The following is a 5,994-nucleotide window of genomic DNA, read 5'->3' on the forward strand; positions in this document are numbered from 1 at the left end:
TTAACAGCTATTCCTAGCCACAAGAACAGAAATAATAAATGGAATGTACCAAAGCTGTGTGCTCTCTAACAGCAGCTACATTTGAAAAGATGACCCTTCCAAATGTGGAGCACACGTTGTGTGGAAGCATATTGCAAATGCAATGGTGTCGAAATCAGCGTAAACTAAAAGTTCTAAGTAGCCTAATAACAAAACAAACTGTGGAGATGTGAGAAAACCCAAACACGAGATAACCTGCACACGAAATGCAAAACACGTCGAAGGAGAAAAATAATGTTTTCTCTCCTTCGACGTGTACCTCAGTGCTTTGATGTTACTTCTGTCAGGAACTGGTTCAGTTCAGTTGTTTTTATTTTTGATCATCACAGCGATAATAATTCACCATGTAACAAAAAATTAGTTGTGTCAAGTTTTTAGTATTTTTTGAAAGATATTGCTGATTAAGACATGCTTCTAGCAATTTTTTCCACACGTTTCGTTTAAAAAATATTTATTTAAGGTTTTTGAACTTTTAGTACCCTGTTTCTCAAGCTCTTATTCTAAATTCCTTATGAGGTCGATAAAGTGTGACGTCATAGTGGCTATCATTTTAGCTTCATAACTATAGCTTGTATCATAACAATGATCTTTGTTTGGTCATAGTCGCGGAATAGAGCAAGTACAGAAATTTCAAATTGTTTTTATTTACTATCAATGTAATAAGAAAATATAGAACTTAAAATGTTTCAATCATTCATTGTTTTTTACTGTGTTCTGTAAAAAGCTCTAGCCTAAATTGCAGATAAGTTGGGAATTGGATCATCACGTGAAGGCAAACTTTCTACTGATTGTTTGTTTTGAAACTTTTTGCTATGTCTGTGGTCTATCTGTATCAGTAACCATACTTCACCTTCATACTGCACCTTCACGTGGTCCCCCCCGTCAGTAACATACGAAACATAAATGAAACGTATGCGAAACGAAGCTTGTCAAACAAGAGCTAACGAGACTGTTCAGCGCAGGGTGGATAGGGGAATGCCCTTTTCAGGGCACGGCAGTGCTCGCACTGTCGAAAAGTACCGACGACCCACCGTACTGCAGCTGAACACCGAGGGCATCACGGCCAGCAAGCTCAGCATCATCGAGCACCTGGCCACCAACCATCAAGCCCTCATCATCCTCCTCCAGGAGACCCACTGCACATCTGTGGATAAGTTGGTACTAACCAACTTTACACTCGCAGGCGCAACCTGCAGCAGGAAACACGGTCTCGCCACGTTTGTCCATGACCAGCTGAGCTGGTGCTTGGTTGATCAATCCCAAGCTCAATCGGAGATCAAGTGGCTTTGTGTAGATGTAGCAGGCTACAACATCGTCAATGTCTACAAGCCCCCACCTTCGCACATAACATCAACAGCCATACCAGTGTTCCCCCACCCTCTACGCTGGCGACTTTAACTGCCACCACACTGACTGGGGCTACAACTCCATCAACAACGACGGAGAAAGTCTGGCCGCTTGGGCAACCAACAACAACCTTGCCCTCTTATACGATCCTAAGGGCGCAGCGAGCTTCCTCTCCGGTCGTTGGAACACTGGCACGAAGCCAGACCTGGCTTTCGCAAGTGATGACCCCGATGATCGCCAGCCGGACAGACGTGTGCTAGAGAAGTTCTCAAGGTCTCAACATCGACCCTCGCTTATCACGTCCCCCTTGCTCGCTATACACCTATTCCGAGCAAGCCTGTCAAGCGATGGAACTTCAGAAAGGCCGCTTGGAAATACTACAGCTTCCTCAGTTCCTCACAAACGAAGCTACACAGTACCTCCCATCCCCACACACCATCAAAGTGGACGAAGCTTACCAGAAATTCTGTGATGCAATCATATCTGCGGCAAAAGACTCCATCCCGCGAGGACGAAAAAGCTACATACCTTGCTGGGATATGGAGTGCGACAGGCTCTACCGCGACTTCCTCCGTTCCCCCCAGGGCACCGCCATCTCCAACTCAGCAATAGCCCTCCTGGCAAGATTGGATTCAAAGAGGAAGGAGCGTTGGACAGAAGCCATCGACTCAATCGACTTCACGCACTCAAGCCGCACAGCATGGAGTACCTACACTCAACAACCTCACTGGCAGATCACGTGCCCGTCGTCGCCAATGCCCCATTTCAGCAAATGCCATCGCCTCACAACTTGTGAAAAATGGAGTGCTCAGAACGAGAGACCGTGAGTCAGACAAGTCCGTCCTCAAGGAAATGACGGACCTCTGGAAGGTCCCAACACCTGTCGAGGGCAACATCTTTGGTGAGTTTACCCCAGAGGAATTTGCCTCCGCTCTCCAGCACCTAAAGCCAGGCAAATCCCCGGGCCTTGACCACTTATGCCCGGAACTAATACTCCAAGCTGCCCCCACTATGAGGTCCTGGTTAAAAGAATTCCTTTCCTGCTGCTTGCGTCACCTGCGCATCCCAAGAATCTGGAGAAGAGCCTTAGTGGTTGAAGTCCCAAAGCCGAAGAAGCCCCCAGGGGATTCGAAGAGCTACCGTCCCATCTCTCTGCTCTGTATCCCCTTCAAGATACTCGAGAGACTTATCTACGCTCGTGTCGAACCGATAATAGACCCTCAGCTCCCTCGGGAACAAGCCGGCTTTCGCCAAGGAAGATCAACCGTAGACCAGGTCACGCTGATGACTCAAAACATCGAGGATAGCTTCTCGGCAAAAAAGAAGGCTGGCGCCGTGTTTGTCGATCTCACGGCTGCCTACGACATTGTATGGCACAGCGGCCTTACCTGCAAACTACTCCGTCTCCTTCCTGACAGGCACATGGTCCATATGATTATGGAACTTGTGCAAAACCGCAGCTTTACCCTTTCCACCGGTAGCGGCCGACGAAGTAGACTACGGCGACTCAGGAACGGCGTCCCACAGGGCTCTGTCCTGGCCACCCTCTTCTTTAACACTTATATCTATGACCTGCCTGACACCATCTCCAGAAAGTATGCTTACGCAGACGACCTGGCTCTCCTACATCCAACCGGAGATTGGCGGTCAATGGAGAGGAACCTAAGCCAGGACATGTCAACTATATTAACATATCTCCAGAAATGGAAGCTACAGCTCAGCAAGGCAAAGACAGTGTCGACGGCCTTCCATCTAAACAACAAGGAAGCAAAACGTGAGATCAACATTACCACCGATGACGAACGCCTGCCATACTGCGCCGTACCCACCTACCTCGGCGTAACCCTGGACAGGTCACTCACGTACCGACGACACCTGGAGTCATTGCGCAAAAAACTATCTGCGGGCGTTGCACTTTTGAGACGGCAGGCGGGTTCCGGCTGGGGAGCTGACGCGAAAACTCTTCGCACAGCTACCTTGGCCCTCGTCCATTCTACCGCCGAGTACTGCGTACCAGTGTGGTGCCACAGCTCTCACACCCGCCACATTGACACTGCCATCAAAGACGCACTACGCACTGTGACTGGATGCCTGCGTCCCACTCCAACGGAATGCCTTCCCCTCCTTGCAGGCATCCATCTTGCTGAGCTTCGCCGTAAAGGAGCCATGATTTCCCTTGCTCGTCGCGCACTGGACCCCGACCACCTCCTCTACAGTACATTCCAGCGCCTACCTGGAGAACAGCAGCGACTGAAATCAAGACGCCCATTTGCGCCCGCCGCACGACAGCTTCTGAACAACGTTGAAGATCTTGGAATAAGTGCGGCACAATGGACGAACTACACATGGAACACGGAGTGGCAAAACAACACCTCCCGACTCCATGATTTCCTACCCGACGTCGATCCCACCCTCCGGGAATGTCCCTCGCAAGACTTGCGTGGGTCCGGCTTAACCGCCTACGAACCGACGTCGGTCGCTTTTGTTCAGACATGTGCAGATGGGGCCTGGCTCCCTCACCGGGATGCGAGTGTGGTGCCACAGACCAGACAGTAGACCATGTCGTCCATGACTGCCCAACCCATCAACCACCACATGGAACGCTTGGACTGAAGGCCCTGGATGATGAGACTGTCGAGTGGCCGATAAACCCAACCCCTTTAATATAGTCCGGAAGAAAGCTCATACGACGAAGAAAGTAACCATATCAGACTAACAAGCGAAATGTGCAATGAAACAAAGCTAGAAGCAAAGCTATTATAACTTACTTATGAAATGTATTTTGGTATAGAAATTAGTGACCAAATTGACCAAGTCAAAAGCTGTGCACCTTATGTGATCTGCAGAACACATCGGTCCAATTTAGATGGCTGTCTAAGGGAAAACGACATTGATACTACAGTATTTGCTATTTCAAGAGTTTGGAGAGAACCCCGAAACCATACAGAAGACCGTTGTTGCTATATGGTTGACAGTTCACGGTTTAGAAAAACAAAAAAAACGAGATGACATTGCATATTCTTCCATATTATGTTCTATTGCACATGTTTCGCATAGCAGTCAGCAGCTGAGTTGCACTTCTCAAACCTTCGAGCAAAAAAGCCGCATAAGACACGGTAGTGTTTCAAGATATAGAAAAAGTCTCTCGTGACGAATTCAACATACCTAATACAGACATAAATTCAGAACTTTGGTAATAGGCTCAACGAAGCAATTATCAACTTTTGGAAACAATGTGATGAAACAATATGAAAAATGGTGTGTTTCATGTCCATAAAAATGCATTTCCTGCACTCCCATCTTTATTGTGTTGAACCTTGTAGCCTATAGGTGATTGGTGGAAGCGGAAAAGATGGTGAAAGGTTTCATCTTATATGGAAAGAAAATATCTAGGGCGGTGGATTTGCAACATGAAAGAGGGAGGGGGTGTATGGTCCGCAATACGAGAAGATTTCTCAGTGTATAGACGCAAGTCACACAAATGTGATCACTTTTGAAGTGGGTTCATCTTTGCATGATGCATATGTGGCTTATATTTGTATAATATTTCTTTGTGTTTGCATGCTTACACGTTTAATAGAAAACTATGCTGGTTAATACAGAAAAGCTTTGAGTAAAACTAACAATCAGAAAAAGTGACATTTTATCAAAATTAAGGACACTTCAGATTTTTTTTTGCTATTTTGGTGATTAGTTTGAAGTAACAGAACACAATACATAAAAAATTTCTGCAACTAAAAATTTTGCGAAATTTTGTTACACGGTGATAGGCTTACACGTCAATATAGCAGAAATCTAAAAAAAGGCAATAGCGACAAAACGCCAACGTAAAAATATGCTTGAGACCGAATTAAGTTATTAAGAAAAAGGCGGCACGGTCGCAACACCTTTAGACAAATTTAAAGGGGACCTGAAATGAAAAATGAAAATTTTTTTGTTGATTCTTTGGTGTTTGAGTATTATCTTATTTGAAATTTTTTTTTGATAAACGTTTTTGTTTGGCAAATATAACGAAAAGAAAATCAGCCACTGGATGGCGCTATATGCCTTATGACGTAGTTGGTTGTTCACTCAGTTGGTAGCTTCATACATTAACACTGGAAGCTTCGCACAAGTCGTAATCTTTAAAGATGTCTGAAATCAGAAAAGGATTTTTGTTTGAACCAAAAAGACAGCGCCTTGACAGAGATGACTGTGATTCGGATTCGAGCTCCGACAGCAGTCGGATGGAGAATTTGCAATGGTGTAGGTGTGGAAATTGTGCCATCATGCCAACAATGATGGAAAATGAATGTTGCCAGGAGATTGACGCCGTGGTAGCCAAAACGGACATAGCCCGCCAATGCATTAACCAGGTCGACAGCTTTGAAAAGATATGCCTGGATACAGAAGTCTTAGAAGCAATTATGGCTGCACTAAAGATGTCTGAAATTTCAGCTAGTGTGGTGTAGGTGTTGCCTGTGTAGAGGGTGGAGGCTGCTAGGAAAACATTTCCCAGTGGGGTTCGATTCACTAATGGCTGGGAACGCCATGAGTAGACATGGTGTTCATTGCATGTAGCCGTCACTGTGATCATGGACCCTGTATATGTTCTGGTAATGTTATCCA

Source organism: Aplidium turbinatum, chromosome 3 (assembly GCF_918807975.1).
Source record: "Aplidium turbinatum chromosome 3, kaAplTurb1.1, whole genome shotgun sequence".
Taxonomy (NCBI): domain Eukaryota; kingdom Metazoa; phylum Chordata; class Ascidiacea; order Aplousobranchia; family Polyclinidae; genus Aplidium; species Aplidium turbinatum.